The 17999-nt window shown below is 39.2% G+C and overlaps 1 protein-coding gene and 1 long non-coding RNA gene across 13 annotated transcripts in view; one reads left to right on the top strand and one right to left on the bottom strand.

The window, feature by feature from the left end:
• LOC106994444 (uncharacterized) overlaps window positions 1–16749 on the bottom strand; it is a 272647-nt gene extending 255898 nt beyond the window's left edge. The window contains exons 1-2 of the long non-coding RNA XR_001441027.3: window positions 16505–16749; window positions 3376–3484 (exon numbers count right to left, since the gene is read on the bottom strand). This is a non-coding gene — a long non-coding RNA (uncharacterized LOC106994444). The remainder of the gene's footprint in view (window positions 1–3375; window positions 3485–16504) is intronic.
• RBBP8 (RB binding protein 8, endonuclease) overlaps window positions 1–17999 on the top strand; it is a 118495-nt gene that overhangs the window by 3795 nt on the left and 96701 nt on the right. For 2 of the 12 annotated variants that reach the window (XM_077974521.1, XM_028837675.2), the window contains exon 1: window positions 16050–16481. The exons of 4 other annotated variants lie outside the window; for them this stretch is intronic. The gene's annotated coding sequence lies outside the window, so the exon portion shown is untranslated. 12 annotated transcript variants of the gene reach the window in all.

The raw sequence follows: 17999 nt of genomic DNA, 5'->3' as shown, positions 1-17999 counted from the left end.
ACCTAGTTAAGGAAGTTAAGAAACTAATACCATTCTTTCAGAGTTGTTGGAAGAATTAAATGAGATGTCATGTAAAACACTTCACGTAGTTCCTAAGAACACAGCAGGTACTCAGCAAATGTCAGTATCTTTCTTATCCCTTTTATAGTCTATATAATACATTTCAACAAATAGCTTCGGTATTTGCCAAAGTATTTCAGTATTTTCTTTCAGTAAGAGAAGTCAACTTTAACTTAGAATATGCACGTTTTTGTCAGAAAGATAGAAATAAAATCAGCAATCTTGGAAGGCATTAAGATATAATGTTGAGGCTGGGCACAGTGGCTCACACCTGTAATTCCAGCACTTTGGGAGGCTGAGGCAGCCAGTCACAAGGTCAGGAGTTCAAGAGAAGCCTGGCCAATATGATGAAATCCCGTCTCTACTAAAAAATACAAAAATTAGCCAGCATGGTTGCGCGTGCCTGTAGTCCCAGCTATTCAGGAGACTGAGGCAGAAGAATCGCTTGAACCCGGAGGTAGAGGTTGCAGTGTGCCAAGATCATGCCACTGCACTCTAGCCTGGTCAACAGAGCAAGACTCCGTCTCAAAAAAAAAAAAAAAGATATAATGTTGGAAAATATGTTAACCTTCTTAAATTTAAAAAATCAGAAACCAATACAATCCAATCCAATTAAAGATTCACTTCAAAGAAGTCTTTGTTAAAAGTATTGTGAGAGCAGTATACCAAGATGATTAAAAGCCTTAAATACTTTTTAAAAATTCAATTTCAATCATCTGCACTAATGGAAGAAAGTGTGACATGGATAATTCAAATTAGAATGCAGTTATGCATCAAGTAACAACAGGGATACATTCTGAGAAATTAGATGATTTCATTGTTGTGTGAACATTATAAAGTCTACTGACAAAACCTCAATGGCAGAGCCTACTACACACCTAGGCTATATAGTATGTCTTATTGCTTCCAGGTTATAAACCTGTACAGCATGCTGTACTGAATACTGTAAGCAACTGTAACATAAGAAGTATTTGTGTATCTAAACATATACTGACATAGAAAAGGTACAGTAAAAATATGTGGTAGTATAATCTTATAGGACCACTGTAGCATTTGTATTCCATTGCTGATCAAAACATTGCTATTCAGTGCATGGCTGTACCTTACTTGTGCCTTGTGAATTTTCCAACGACTGTTTTTATCTATTACCTAACATGACATCAAATTAATTGGCCGAGAATTTCTTTTCTTTTCTTTTCTTTTTTTTTTTTGACAGGGTCTCGCCCTGTCACCCAGGTTTAGCTTCCTATGTAGCTAGGACCACAGGCACATGCCGCTACACCTGGATTTTTAAAAAACCATTTTGTAGAGATGTGGTCTCCCTACGTTGCCCAGGCTGATCTTGAACTCCTAGCCTCAAGCAATCTTCCCACCTCAGCCTAAGAATTTCTATGTGCTCTAAGGATTGTGCTTTTTCTACTACCAAGTAAATTATTCTTTCAGGACTCTGGAATATGTTTTCTCCTACAAAAAAAAAAAAAATCCCTTCTGAATTAAATGTATTATAGGCTAATATTAAATTATATTGCATTATTTTGATAGCAAGTAATGATGAGCAGAGTCAGTCCAAAATGTATAGAGCACAAGAAGAAGATAGAAGAGGATTTAACATTTTCTAAAGATAATATTAAATTAGCCTCAGACTAATTGATTAGGGAATGAAGCTGATGAGCAAAGATCACAAAGGAGGAGCTTTTTGTGAAATGTACTAGTCAGAAGGGAGTTCAGAATACCACGACAAACATTCTGAGAGTTTGCTTAACTAAAAAGAGGTCAATTGACACATCTTCCAATGAATGAATAAAGAGCAAAAAATTGGTTAAGAGTTAACATTAGAACCAACTAATAATCCATTTATAACACAACTGATCTTATTGAGCTCTTGTAATCAACTTAAATTTCCTGAAAGATGTTTAATCGCTTTACAAAAAGCTTTCTGCTGATGCTATAATTTCAATTTAAGTCCATGCTAAAAGAATCTTGTTTTTCGCTTAAATTGTAAACACTGTATGTAGATGGTGTGCAGAAAGACAAAAGTATCATTTCACTAATTTAGCCCACGAATTAATCACTTATTTTTTTTTTTCTTTTTCTGAGAGAGAGACTCTCACTCTGTCGCCCAGGCTGGAGTAAAGTGGTATGATTTTGGCTCATCGCAACCTCCGCCTACCAGGTTCAAGTGATTCTCCTGCCTCAGACTCTCAAGTATCTGGTATTACAGGCACATGCCCCCACATCTGGTGAATTTTTGTATTTTTAATATAGATGGGGTTTCACCATGTGGCCAGGTTGATCTCGAACTCCTGATCTTAGGTGATCCACCGTCCTCGGCCTCCAAAAGTGCTGGGATTACAAGTGTGAGCCACCATGCCCAGCGTAATTAATTATATATTCTTATTAAAAGTATTTTATTAGATACGTAAGCAAGTTAGCCTATGTGAGTAGTCATTAAAATTAGTATTTAATGTGCATTTACTTTTAAATGTTTACAGTAGATACTACTACAAACAATTGCAAAGAAGGCCGAAAAACAACAAAAAATTTAAATTTTTTACAATGTTCTGGTGGGGAATGGTGGCTCAAACCTATAATCCCAGCACTTTGAGAGGCTACAGTAGGGGGATTTCTCGAGCCCAGGAGTTCAAAACCAGCCTGGGAAACAAAGTGAGACCCCTGTCTCTACAAAAAATAAAAAATAAAAAATTACCTGGGCACAGTGGTACAGGCCTGTGGCCCCAGCTACAAAGGACACTGAAGCAAAAGGATTACTTGATCCCAAGAGATCAAGGCTGCAGTGAGCTGTGTTCACACTACTATATTCCAGTCTGGGCAACTGAGTGAAATGCTGTCTCAATAAATACATAAATGATTTTATACAAATAGCTAATTTGAATAACTCAAGACTAATAACTGAACTGTCTGTAAATCCAAAACTGGGAAATATAGTACATAACAGTTCATTGTGTTAAAGACATACAGCCTTAAGAACAACCAGAAACTATTATCTTAGAAGTTATGTACCACTGACAAAGTGAAAATGTAACTTGAGTGACAAATTTTTAGTTTCAAAGTTATATCTTAAATCTATTCCCTTGAAAGTTCTTTGCCTATCATATCTATAATGATTTAGATTAGGAGTGAGAAACACTTCCAACATGAAAATATTTTAAATCTAATGAATTTCTCAATGACTCTTGAAACATTAAGAAATATAAGATTGATTATAACTTTATGTAGCTAATAATACCCAGGAGTATTACTACTGTAATAACCTAGCAATGTTCTCAAAGCGTAGTCCATGACCATCTGACTCACCTGGAGGATGCCTATTAAAAATGCAGGTCGATAACTCCATTCCAAACATATCACATTAGAATCTCTGGTTGGTAGATCCTAGGAGAGCAGCAAGAAAAGATTTTTCTGCCTGCAAGAGAGAATGAGCAAGTGAGTGAGTCTTTTCAAATCTAACCCCTTAACATTATCAGAAAAATAACCTCAAATGCACATGTTCAACCAATCTTGGGTCATTAACATTCTTACAAATGACTGATACAATTAATCTGACTGTCCCATCCATGCATGCAAATTTTTAAAAGTTAAAACTTCCATTAATAATTCAAAAATAGTGAAATAGAAATCTCAAGTTTCCCCTTTTAGTGTAGGTTCTCCATGGAAAGTAAGAGCCTGAGACCTCTGGCTTATGTGCAGGTTCTTTATTTGGGAAAGCACCCAGACACAGGAGTACGGGACTAGTGAAAGGAAGGAAGGAAGGCCAATACAAAAGTTTATCCTTGAGTTCATCCACCACTATAAATAAACAGGGCTCAAGCCCAGTATCTTCTTAGGAGCCATCAAACTACCCCAGAATAGCCTGTCAGAAGACACAAGAGAAGAGCACTTATCCACAACTTCTGACTTCCATCAGTTAAGAGTTGCTGCATGGGTTGCTAATTTCTTACACTTTCAAATTGCATACTTGTTTCTACTGGCTTCAGAGAAGCTCCTAGGGTGAGGGACTGTCAAGTTTCACCTGCATGAATCTGGTTGCCACTGAAATACTTGGAGCAAGCAGGGCCCAAGACGTGCCCAACATATCATGTTATAGGACAAATATAGTCAAACTGCTTTTTCTTTAGTTTTATAATTCTAATACAAAATACAATTAAAATAGATGTTCTGAGAAATGAGTACAGCAATTTCAAATGGAGAGGAAGGAACTTTTAGCCTATTTTTGTCTGATGTATTTGATCCATTCCCACAAAACCTGAGATGCACTGAAACTTGACCTTCTGTGAGAAAGGTATTTTCTAATAAACTTCAATTTATTTCCTGAATTTGGTTGCCAATTTTTAAAGGACCAAAGAGCAGCAAAATGAACAGTTAGTATGTACTCTGTAAATACTCTTATGTCCAGCATTGATCCAAAGACTTCATTGTTTAAGTTTTTACATTAGTAAAGTTATAGTAAAAACAGATTGACTACATTGGACCCTCAAGTAACATTTTTCATTACAGTGAAACACACAATTTTGAATAGTACAAGTTTGTCTTGGACTGGGTCCAAGAGGGTCTAGTTACAAGAAGTAATTCATTATAACCTATAATGTGATCCTGAGGCTTGGCTCTGAAAAACACATTATATGAAGGCTCTAGTCAAGCAGATTAAAAATTTTAAAACTGAACAGTTAATCATGTACTTTAATTAAGTAAATATCATATTTGTTTGTATAATATGTAAACTTAGTTCAGAGAAAGTGAAGGAGAAACAGGTGCAAAGAAAAAAGAAATCTGACTAAAAGCACATCATCTTTTCGTTTAACTTGAATTTCTGTTAGAATAATTAAAGATGAGTTTAAAAAAAAACACTATCTCCTTAGAAGTTGGGGTAAAGTAGCTAATGAATTGAATAAAGATGAAATAGGAAAACTGAGGAGTGCACAGCAAATACAAAAAAGTGGAGATACACACTGCTGAAAAAAGCCCAATAACAACATATATTATTTTATTATTAATAACAATTGTGAGAGAGGGTCTCACTCTGTCACCCAGGCTAGAGTGCGGTGGCAAGATCTCAGCTCACTGCAACCTCCATCTCCCAGGCTGGAACAATCCTCCCACCTCAGCCTATGGAGTAGCTCGGACTACAGGCACACATCACCATGCCCAGCTAATTTTTATGTATTTTCTGTAGCAATGGGGTTTCCTCATGTTGTCCAGTCTGGTCTCAAACTCCTGGGCTAAAGCAATCCACCTGCCTTGACCTCCCACAGTGCTGGGATTACAGGCATAAGCCGCCGCGCTTGGCCAAAAAATAATTTCTTATAACCACTAATTCTGAAATAAATGAATAGATTAGTTTCTCCTTTCTATATCATTTTGCCATTGGGTTAGATGATATTTTAAATCCCTTGGAATATAATAAAATAACAACAACCATATAATAATACTATCTAACTTACCTGAACTCAATTATGTAAATCAAAATAATACATGTAAAAGCATTTAACAATATAGTGGAATCCTTTCTATAATTATAAATCTTTCACAATTTGCCTAGCAATTCAATAGTTTCCCTATAACTACACAACTTTAGCCATTGAAGAGATCTGATTAGCTGTAGCTCTTTTTTTTTTTTTTTTTTTGAGACAAAGTCTCGCTCTGTCGCCCAGGCTGGAGTGCAGTGGTGTGATCTTGGCTCACTGCAAGCTCTGCCTCCCGGGTTCATGCCATTCTCCTGCCTCAGCCTCCCAGGTAGCTGGGATTACAGGCACCCACCACCATGCCCAGCTAATTTTTTTTGTATTTTTAGTAGAGACGGGGTTTCACCGTGTTAGCCAGGATGGTCTTGATCTCCTGACCTCGTGATCCTCCCGCCTTGGCCTCCCAAAGTGCTGGGATTACAGACGTAAGCCACAGCGCCCGGCCAGCTGTAGCTCTTAAATCTATCTACTGTTAACAACAGTTTCTTACATTGTTACAGTTTCTTACATTTCTCTCTCATTTAATCCTATCAACAATCCTGTAAAACACTCAAGGTACATATTATTACCTTCATTTCATTGATCAACAACCAAAGTACAGAGAAATTAAATTATTTGCTCAACAAGATTAAAATTAAAAATTAGAATTCATTCAGCAAATTAGATGGTGCAGCTGATGCCTTCCCAATATCAACTTATACAAATACATTACTATATACTTGCAATTATAGAACTCAACAATGATTCCCCACAATATAGCCTTTGCACATGCCTTCTGCCTGGAAAGCCTTCTGCCATTCTTCTCCCAATAGGCAAGCTGCTTCAAACTTCTCTTAATTCTTCTTTAAGAAATTTCAAATATATTATTCCATTCTTACAACAACCCCTTTGGGCACAGTATTAATATCCTCTTTCAGTGAGGGAAATAAGACTTGTCTAGGAAACATGCAGATAATCAGAGACAGGGTCAGAATTTAATCTCTCGTCCTATCTTCCAGCTCAGGACTCTTTCCATAGCACAAGAAGGCTGGGAATATGGCTATATGCCAGCATTGATTGTAGAACATGATCAAAATTTTTTTGAGCACTTCCTACTCTGTTCCTTCTGAGATTACAACATAATTTAAGACCCTTCAATCTACTTGATTTTAAATTTAGTACATGAAACAACTCACAACCAGGGCTGGGAAAGCCAGTATAACCATTTTTCTAATTCTATTAGAAGTCAATTTATATTCATTTCTCAAATGTACGTATCTGCTGTAAGGCAAGTAAAAAAAGCACGTGTACCAAAAATGCTAAGAAATAAATTAAATAGTCTAAAAAATGAAGTGAGATGATCATAATAGGTGTTTCACTCCAATCCTAACTGAGGAAGCCCAGTTTATTTTTAACTCTGAGGCTAATTAAATCATGATCAAATTGTAAATACTTTTAGTTACCTCCTACAGTGTAAAGCATTTTTGTTGTTGTTGTTGTTGTTGGTTTGTTTGTTTTATTGAGACGGAGTCTCACTCATCAGGCTGGACTGCTGGACTGCAGTGGCACAAACTTGGTTCACTGCAACCTCTGCCTTCCCAATTCAAGAAATTCTCCTGCCTCAGCCTCCTGAGTAGCTGGGACTACAGGTGTGCACCACCACGCCTGGCTAATTTTTGCGTTTTTAGTAGAGACGGGGTTTCACCATGTTGACCAGGATGGTCTTGATCTCTTGACCTCATGATCTGCCTGCTTTGGCCTCCCAAAGTGCTGGGATTACAGGCATGGGCCACTGCCCCCGGCCAAAGTTTTTTGAAGTAAAAAGAAAAATGTACTTGCTCTGTCACCCAGGTTGGAGTGCAGTGCATGGCTCACTGCAGCCTCATCTTCCTAGGCTCAAGAGATCTTCTCGCTTCAGCCTCCTGAGTAGCTGGGACCACAGGCATACACACCATACCTAGCTAATTTGTTTTTATTTTTTATAGAAACCAAGTCTCACTATGTTGCCCAAGCTGGTCTCAAACTTCTGGGCTCAAGTGATCCTCCTGCCTTGGCCTCCCAAAATGCTGGGACTACAGGCATGAACCACTGCACCAGGCTCTGACCATATGGTTTACAGTCATCCAAATCAGGACGTTTTTAAAAGTAAAAGGGAGTTCTATTAATAATTAAGCTAGAGCAATAAGAATTAACCAGGACTGTCACTGGTAAGCTAGGGCATATGCTCACCTCACATAAGAGATGTACTACAATTGAGAAAAGGAAGGAGACTTTTTTTTTTTTTTTTTGAGACAGAGTCTCACTCTGTCACCCAGACTAGAGTGTGAGCAAGTTCGACCTCCTGGGCTGCAACTTCAACCTCCTGGGCTCAAGCAATCCTCCCATCTCAGCCTCCCAAGTACTGAGGCTACACACAACACTGAACCCAGCTAGACTTATCTTTATTTTTATTTTCTTGTAGAGACAGGGTCTTGTTATGTTGCCCAGGTTGGTCTCAAGCAATCCTCCCACCTAGACTTCCCAAAGTGCTGGGATTGTGGGCATGAGCTGCTGCACTTGGCCGGAAGCCTATCTATTTCAACGTTAGTATCCTAAATAGTCCACAAAAACAAACTGTCACCAAGAGTATGAGTTGAATGAAAACACAATTTCACTGTTCATTTTTAATATTTCTGATTATAACTTACATAAAACTGAAAACATTTCTAGCTAAAACTCAGGATCTCCTCTAAGAACAACTTTGAACATAAAACATTTTTAAATTTTTTATTTTACCTTGGGAAAAGTAGCTATCAAAGCTTCCTTAAACTTAGACTAACATGGATTAGGAAAAACAAAAAGCCAATATTTGTAAGTCTATTTTTCTCAAGCATAATTAGAATAAAGACCAAAAAAATAGACAGTGCTTAATGATATATCTGTAATCTGTGAAGCACATAATTACATTAAAGATCACAACTATTTGCTGGCAATGAAGAAATCCATCAATTCACAGGCGAAAAAATTAGCGTTTAAGATGAGACTTTTTTTTTTAAATGGACAAAGCAATGAATATTAAACATGTTTGCTTGTGTGAACCTATCAAAGAATTCTTTAATTAATAGAATCCACATGTCAGTGACTTGTTCCGACAGCCCTTCATAATATTTTCCATTACTGTAAATAAATATTATTCCCATAGCTTGTATCATGGTAGCATTATACATAGGTACATTGCAGTATAATTATTTACTAGATAAAATGGTAAAGATTTGTTGTTTGAGATTCTCAAAATAAAATAAACTTTTCTATTTTACACTCATAGTGATCACTCTTAAATTATCTTATTTTTTCAGCAGTTAAGTTCTGAGATTCTTATAAGTGCCAGGGTTAGAAAAAAGGCCTATGGGCTAACCAACTAACAAAATTCCTGGGCTTCATAAGCTTATATGAATAGATATGAAATATTGTCCAAACAGCCACTGCATTATAAATAGATGACATGGAAGAAACAGGTGTCCCTTTCCATTGATAAGAAATAATTTTGCCAGGTACAGTGGCTCACACCTGCAACCCCAGCACTTTAGGAGGCCAAGGCAGGTGGATCTCTTGAGGTCAGGAGTTCGAGACCAGCCTGGCCAAAATGATGAAACGCTATCTCTACTAAAAATACAAAAATTAGCCAGGCGTGGTGGCATGTCTATAATCCCAGCTACTCAGGAGGCTGAGGCAGGAGAATCACTTGAACCTGAGAGGTGGAGATCGCAGTGAGCTGAGATCGTGCCACTGCACTCCAGCATGGGCGATAAGAGCAAGACTTTGTATCAAAATAAATAAATAAAGAAGAAACCATTTCGGAAATAACAGATCAACAACATTCTTCATCATCCCATTATAATTTAAACCTAGGCAACTATGAATATACTGTTTAACCTTCTTTATCAAGTATAAAGAGATAGTTCCTAAATCAGGCAAATTATGTGCCAATAAAACTTTGGCCATTACTGATGGGAAATGAAGCAGCTCGGTGAATGATGTTTAAAAATAAACAGAAAACTATTTTAACAGCTCAAAATGGGAAATGAAGAAGGTATGAAGTCCAATGTAGCTACAGTGAAGATCAAAATAAAGCTTCCTTATCTAAATTGGAAGCTGGCCAGGATACACGAGGCTAATCTTTCTAATTAAAAAGCAAGGTATACTCTTTAATGTCCGATATGAGCATTTAGATGAACACCTAGGATAAAAACTGTGATGCTGACACCTTCCACCAATGTTAAATATATATTTTTAAACAATTATAAAACTTCTCAACCTGGAATCTTGGCACCATCAACTCAAATCATAAACAAAACATCTTGGCACTTGAGGCAAGATCACTGATTGATGTATACTCCCACTCACAAACAACACATACTAATTACTGTAAACACCTTTTAAAAAATTGAATCAAGTGTTCATTTAACACAAATGTTGCCAGTTAAGATACTTTTCTTTTGTCTTAAAATTTCTTTCCCTCACCTCTCAAACAGCCTCTTGTTGTGTTCTTAAAATAGTTACAACTGCAGGTATAACAATTCACCCCAGTTTACCAGTATTGTGTGTTCAAGTCAGAGATACTGGAGAATTTTATATAAGTAATCATATAGGATGTAATCACTTACCTTTTAATTTTATGCCTGGAGATACAGGCACTCAATGCTGGGTGGGGGATGGGATGATGAATGCCCAGCACAAATAGCAGAAATAAACAAAGAATCAGAAACTCATGTCCCATTTCCATCCTGCTTCTTTAAGTAAATCACACAACCTCATTTGTTCACTCATTGATTATATTATATATGCTGGGCCTGCGCTGTACAATACAGTGGCCACTAGTCACATGCAGACTTGAGCACTTATAATGTGGCTAGTCTAAACTGAGATGTGCTGTAAAGGTAAAATATATATCAGATTTCAGAGACTTAGTATGAAGAAAAACCACCTAAAAAGTCTCATTAATTTTTATATTGATTACGTTTAAATAATATTTTACATAAACTGGGTTAAATAAAATATATTAAGTTAATTTCAACTGATTTTCACTTAAAATGTAATTTTTAGAAAATCTAATATATGGGGCTCTATGGGATAGTTCTGTGCTAAGACTCTAGTAAAAAGTAGGAAAGAACCCAGGAGGCAGAGGTTGCAGTGAGTCGAGATTGTGCCACTGCAGTCCAGCCCGTGCAACAGAGTGAGACTCTGTCTCAAAAAATTAAATAAAAAAGAAAAGTAGGAAAACAGGGCCAGGCGTGGTGGCTCACGCCTGTAATCCCAGCACTTTGGGAGGCTGAGGAGGGTGGATCACCTGAAGTCAGGAGTTTTAGACTAGCCTGGCCAACATGGCAAAACTCCGTCTCTACTAAAAATACAATAATGAGTCAGGCATGGTGGCAGGTGCCTGTAATCCCAGCTACTCGGGAGACTGAGGCATGAGGATCGCTTGAATCTGGAGGGCAAAGGCTTTTGTAAGCTGAGATCGTGCCACTGCACTCCAGCCTAGGGGACAGAGCAAGACTTTGTCTCCAAAAAAAAAAAAAAAAGCAGGAAAACAGAAGAATAAAGAAAGCACAGTCTGACATCAAGGAGCCTAGCTGAAGACTAAAAACACAAAAATAATTACAATATAATGGTGTTAAGTGCAATGATAAAGATATGCATTGAGGGCATGGGAGAATGAGGAAGGCCATTTGTGAAAAGGTATAGGAAGGAAGGATGAAGAGAGATGTTAGGTTAGTCTCCTGAAAGAGGTAGTGCCTGAGCTGAGACTTAAAGAATAAGAAAAATGAACTGTAAAAAATGGGGGTGAAAGTAATTCCAAGAGAAAAACATTGTATGAGCCAAGACTAAGAAACAACCAAGGGAAGGAGAGAGGAATAAAAGCAGTTTCCTGTTGAAAGAGATAAAGAGCAAGGGGTACAGCAGAGTGTGTGCAAGGACAAGAGCTTGTGCGACATTTTAAAGAAACTGAATTTTAACCTTTAGCCTTTAGGCAATATTTTTTTTTTTTTTTTTTTTTTTTTTTTTTTTTTTTTAGACATAGTCTTCCTCTGTCACCCAGGCTATAGTGCAGGGATGTGATCTCGGCTCACTACAACCTCCGCCTCCCGGGTTCAAGCGATTCACCTCCCTCAGCCTCCCGAGTAGCTGGGATTACAGGTGCCTGCCACCACGCCCAGCTAATTTTTGTATTTTTAGTAGAGATGGGGTTTCACTATGTTGGCCAAGCTGGTCTCAAACTCCTGACCTCAAGTGATCTGCCCACCTCGGCCTCCCAAAGTGCAGAGATTATAGGCATCAGCTACTGCGCCAGTCTAGCAATAGTCTTTTGAAGAGTTTTAAGCAAAGGAATGCCAGAATCAGAAATAATGGTTTAGATGTTGGGTGGCTGTGTGAGACTGAATTAAGGTGAACAAGACTGGAGGCAGGGAGGCTGTTGCCTAGGTAAGAAATATCAGGGCCTAAACCAGGGCAGTAAGTGAGGTTGAAAAGGAAAGCACTAATTCAAAATTATATTTAAGAGAATATAGTGCCTGACTCGTCCTGACACCATGGAAAGGAGTTTGGATTTTATTTTAGGGTGATGGAAGACCCTGAAACGCTTTGAGCAGGGAGTGTGATTTTCTGAAACATTTTAAAGAACCTCTCAGAGTGCTGTTGGAGAATATACTGTAATGGAGAAAAGAGTGGTAACAGATTATTTATTTTTTTAAAAGAAGGATATTGCCATAGAAGAGATTGATGGTAGCTTGAACCAGGGTGGACACAAAGGTGAGAAGCAACTGGATTGTTTGGAGGGTGTGTGTGTTTTTAAGAGACAGGTTCTGGCTCTGTCATCCAGCCTATACCACAGTTTCTCAAATCTCAAGTGCGCCTCCCGTGGGCCTCCCACAGTGCTGAGGTTACAGATATGAGCCACCCTATCTAGTCTCAGGTTGTATTTTTAACTGCAAATGGTATTGCCTAATTCATAGGGTTGAGAAAGAAAAAAGCAAGTTTAGGAAGATCACACTTGTTGAGCTCAACTGTCTAGTTTAATCAGGAGGTCAGGTTGTCCGCCTAGAGTGAAAATACCTTCAGAGGCTTGAGGACTGCAAATAGTAAAGGTCTGGAAGACAGCAGAGAAAATAAAAAGAGCTGAACAAAGGCTATCTTAAGGATTAACTGATGCCCTGCATGAAGTATGAAACCATATGATTTTAGTGATATCAGTCTAATGTGATATGTCATTTTCCCTTCACAACACTCAACTACCCAGTTGCAGGAGTTAAGCATAGACTGTAGAATCTACAGGGTTTCATTTGTAAATGGCTTGAGTTAGATGACTTTTTAATCTACATGAGTTCCAAAACTTTACTTTTAAGAATCCTAGAGTCTGTACTGCTATCACACAATTTATTTTAAATTGGTGCCTAGATATACATAACGTAAACTTACCATTTTAACTATTTCACTAGTTTATTTAAATTCAGCATTCCAGCCAGGGACCTCCAATAGGTGTGCTGGGACATTAAAAACCTAGCCCTGAAGGTGGCAGCACTGGGCCTGAGGTGACTAGTCTCAACTTCTACTTCTGTTGCCACTGGATGGAAGCAGCCTCATCTTTTCATTACAATATATAACACAGGTGTTCATTTTCTAAGTATGCTGAAGTTGAAAAAGTTTGGGAAGTACTGCTCTAAGCCACAAAATATGAGAAACCCAGCATTACGAAGAGTTCAAAATAACTGCTTCTCTGTTAAAGACGTTTTTTCAGCAGATCTTTGGAACTTCCAAGTTTATTCCATGTGGTTCTTAAAGCTTCTTTAGAACCTATGAGGATGCCCGCCATTTCCATTGTTAAAGTGACCATATAATATCTCATTTAAAAATCTAAGAATTTTGAATGTACCCAAAGGTTTCCATTTACATAGAAACGGGATCTATCAGGGAATGCCCATTTAATTCACTCATAGAATACTGATTTGGTGGCACACACTGGGCTAGTTTCTGGAGACAAAAGGGTGAACAAACCTTTTTTATTTTTTAAATTTTAGAGACAAGGTCTTTTGCTGTGTCACCTAGGCTGGAGTACAGCGGCACAATCATAGCTCACTGCAGCCTTGAACTCCCGTGCTCAAGCGATCCTCCCACCTCAGCCTCCACAGTAATTAGAACTAGAGCCATGCACCACTGTGCCCAGCTATTTTTGTTTGTTTTTTTAGAATAGGCAACAAGATTTCACTATGTTGCCCAAGCTCATCTTGAACTCCAGGCCTCAAGTGATCCTCTTGCCTCAGTCACCCAAAGTCTGGCCTAAGACATGGTTTTTTTATCTCAAGAAATTTACAGTCCAGCAGGGAGACAGAATTAATTAAATAACTAAAACAATAAAAACTGTAAGAAGGGGAGGTTACATGGTACTATCAGAGGATCTAGTAGAAGAGACTACTGAAATAAGATAAAAACATGATTAGTTTTTTATCTCAAGAAATTTACAGTCCAGCGGGGAGACAGAATTCATTAAATAACTAAAACAATAAAAACTGTAAGAAGGGGAGGTTACATGGTACTATAAGAGGATCTAGTAGAAGAGACTATTGAAGATAAAAACATGATTAGTAGATAGCTACGGCAAAGAGTGGGGTAGGTTTGGTGGAGAACTCCAGGCAGAGACAATAGCATGCAATGGCCTAGGAGACATCAAAAGTCTAGTGAGACCACAGGACAGAAAATATCTGGAAATAAAGCCAAAGAGGTAGCAGAGGCAATTCAAAGGGGCTTCCTTTACAGAGTAACTGGAAGCCACTGAAGGGGTTTAAGCAGCATAGTGACATTAATAGATGTACTTTTCAAGATCACAGTAGCTGCAGTATAGAGAAGTGGTCTCAAAGTAGACACGATTTAAGGTGGAGGAGGGAAGAAGATGTATTTTTATTCTATTTTTTTCATCCTCTAAAAATGCTTTTAAAATGGATTATAATATTAGCTAAGAAATACTAATTATGGCTAGCTTTTGGGCACACAGTATATATCTGAATACTAAGCAGTTTACATATATTCATTTAATCTTAATACCCTGTGAGGTTGGTACTATTATTATCCTCAATTTACAGGTAGGTAAAATGGGACAGCGAGATTAAGCAGTGAGGTCACTCAGTAAGGAAGTATTAGAGCAGGATTTAAACCCAGATGTCTGAGTTCAGAGCCTGTAACTTCCTCGTTAGATCATGTACCATTTTTCAGCAGTACATGTATGTAATTTAAAATTAAATATATATATGGAGAATAGATGCTCAAATTTTTTTCCGAACACCAGTGAAAACAAAGGTTTAGGAGGGGTGGTTGGCTGTGTTGATGTGGAAAGGAGACTAGCAGTAGACTAGGTAAGAAATAACAGTATCTTGGATTATGGAGGTAGTGATGGAGAGAAGGGGATGGATTTAGATGTCTGGTAAGTAAAACTGGACTGAGTGATGGCTTGCATATGGAAGTTAGGGATGAATAAAGTGTCAAGGATGACTCTGGTTTCTGACTTGCATAAATGGATTAGACAGTGACACACAGGCAGAGGCCATAAGAACAGGTTGGGTCATTCTGCTCAGATACTTTTTCTTTGGACCACAGTACAGACCACAGCACACTGCTCTTTCAATACTCTGTTAAATGACAAACTTATTACAGGTTATGTCATAAACATAAAAGCTTCACTCTGTCAATTATGTTTCCTATCTTGTGTTAAAAATTACATAGTCAAAATTTTATCCATTTTCTTTTAAAAATGTGGAGTTAAGGCTTATAAAACGGGGAGTGAATGATAGTTGCCGTAACACGCTAATAGAAGGTCTAGCACCCCTCTTCTGTATACTAACTTTTTAAGTTATGGTATTTATTCATCCCTTAAGATGTGGGGACAGGTGGAAAAATTACCTTTCCACTTTGTATTTATGATTTTCTAAGTACTAAACTTTTAAACTGTTAATATCCCTTGTCCTCTTCCCAGGTCTTAGAATGATTACACAAAAGTACCGGACTGGTTTAAAAGATATTGTGATTCTACTCTATTTTGTTCATTTGTAGAATTTCTAGTGGTCTAAAAACGATTCTTTTTAGAAATCAGGAGAAATAGGAATACCTACTATCGGTTTGAATCTCAAACGAACAGTCACAAGAAAACTGGACTTAAAAAAAAAATTATCTAACAGCATGTTGTCCCAATAAATAACGCTGATCGCTTCAGATTCCTTCTCTTTTCAGATCTGCCAGAAACTTCCTGTTTAACCTCAGCAAAATACAGATCGTTTTGATCTATGGCGTTACCGCCCAATCCTGTCAGGTCACATCACTAAATTGCAGATAACAGCAACAAGGCCGAAAACTATGTTAGACGGATCCGCGTCCATACCCCACCATCAGTTAATTTTAACTCTCCGTTCGGTACAGGTCACTCAGACATGCTTCCCTCCAAAATGTTTAAGTTAGACACACTGTACAAATAACTTTCACAGAACCCCAAGGGCTTGATGCTCCCCCGACAGAACGGCTTGAGCTTTCCCCAGCGCATCTCAGAGGCGCTGTGGCGGTCGCCAGACTCTTCGGGTCGCTCCCCTCCCCAGCCATTGCACTCGGGAACGGGCCGCACAGCGGAGCCCGCTCCTCAGCTGGGGCACAAAGTGCGCCGCCGCGCCGGGCAGCGGGAGGAAGGGGCGTGACGCAGTTGGAACTCCCGCGTGACGTCGCGCGGGCTCCCGGGCGGGGCGGGTCCGGCCGCCTCCGTGCCCGGCCGGCAGCCCCCGGCCTTAAAGCGCGGGCTGTCCGGAGGGGTCGGCCTTCCCACCGAGGATTTGGCATTCTGGTGAGGGGAAAGGGCGAAAGAGAAAAGCGAGCAGCCGACCCTTCACAGCGTCAGAAAGTACTCGCTTCCCTTCGGGGGCTTTCGCCAATCCCGAGGCAATCTTGGAGGCGGTGAGTAAAAGGAATCTCTTTACCCCACCCGGAGCTCTGGGTCGGAGCGGCTACTTCTGGTCTGGAGCTGCGCGCTTGGCGAAGGGCTCCCGGGGTAGGGGTGGCCGCCCGGCTCTGGGGCTGTGTCTGAGGAAATAGGCTGGGCCCGGGCGACACTCGGTGGCTATGGACCGGCGAGAGGACCAGCTCTCACTCACTGCTATTTCTCGGTCTCCCGCGCGGGCTGAGGAAGCGTCTTTCACCGCCAAGCGCGTCCCGCGCATGCGCCGGCTGCGGCGCGCGCGGGCGCGCGCTTCGGAGCTTTTTTGGCCAGACCCGCACGCGGAACCCGCGCGGGCGCCTGGGGAGAGGCAGATGGAGAAGGAGCCTGGCTGGAAAGCCTTGGCTCTGCTCTGCTCCGCCCATGTGAGGACCGCTCAGATGCCCCGTGCAGTTTGTTCAAGTCCCCTGTGTGACTCGAGATGTGCCTCTCGCCTTACCCGTGTGGGAATACCTGTGGTATGGCAGCGAGTATTTTGGTGAACCCCTGCAGTGTGGTGGTTTATACTAAGGAATACACAGAAATGTATTAAATAGTTACAGGCCTTTGAGCCCAGAATGCAACTTGGGACGCAAGACGCACCGTGCTGAGAGATTGAGAAATGCACACTGTTGTACCTCGAATAACGGTTCAGTGCCGAGAGAGATGCTAACAAGTGCTGGGCATGCGGGGTAGGTGGAAAGGGTTTTGCGAGCTAGAATTTGCAAGTTGAATGTTTTGTTTTTATGTTTTGTTTTTAAAGCACTGTACATCACTTACTTGAAGATAGATACGTAAAGGATGCTTATTTTACACTCTTGGCTTTAAACGAATATATTACTACTTTTTAGGTCATTAAAGTAATTAAACCTTTATTTTAAACTGTTGACTTCATAGAAATAGTTTATGTCCTTTTTTTTGTTTTGTTTTTGCTGCAGAGAGGTATTTTACAGTTATTGGTCTCATGACTTGTTTTCCATCCCTGACATAGCCATGTCCCAGCTGTGTGACCTTGGGCAAGTAATTTACTGCCTTACGCCTCTTCCCCCAACTCTACAATGAAATTATAGTGTCTGTCTTACAGAAGTTTTCTGAAGGTTAGGTAGAATACAAATATTCTATAATAACACATAATTATATATTAAATAATATATAAATATAAATTTTCTACAGCACAGTTTCTGGTATGTGGGAAACAATAAATGGTGACTTTTATTCGCAATTATATATAGGCACATTTGTTTGTCCGTTAGAGTCAAAAATAGAATGAAAACCTCTTTGGAAACAAGACTAATGCAGTGCACCTAATTCTACTTTTAAAAACTTTTTTGCAGAAGTAAACGTATACGAGAGAAATATTAGAATTTTGAACCCTATTGCATACCCATCCACCCATCTTCAGAAATTGTTGAAGTTCAGCCCTTGTTTCATCTCTTCACCCAACATCCATTTTTGTTTGTTTTAGCTGGATTTTCTTTTTCAAGCAAATCCCAGAGAAT

This window comes from Macaca mulatta, chromosome 18 (genome assembly GCF_049350105.2).
Source record: "Macaca mulatta isolate MMU2019108-1 chromosome 18, T2T-MMU8v2.0, whole genome shotgun sequence".
Classification (NCBI taxonomy): Eukaryota; Metazoa; Chordata; class Mammalia; order Primates; family Cercopithecidae; genus Macaca; species Macaca mulatta.
The sequence above is the reverse complement of the archived record's forward strand: the minus strand, read 5'-3'. Positions and strand labels throughout refer to the sequence as shown.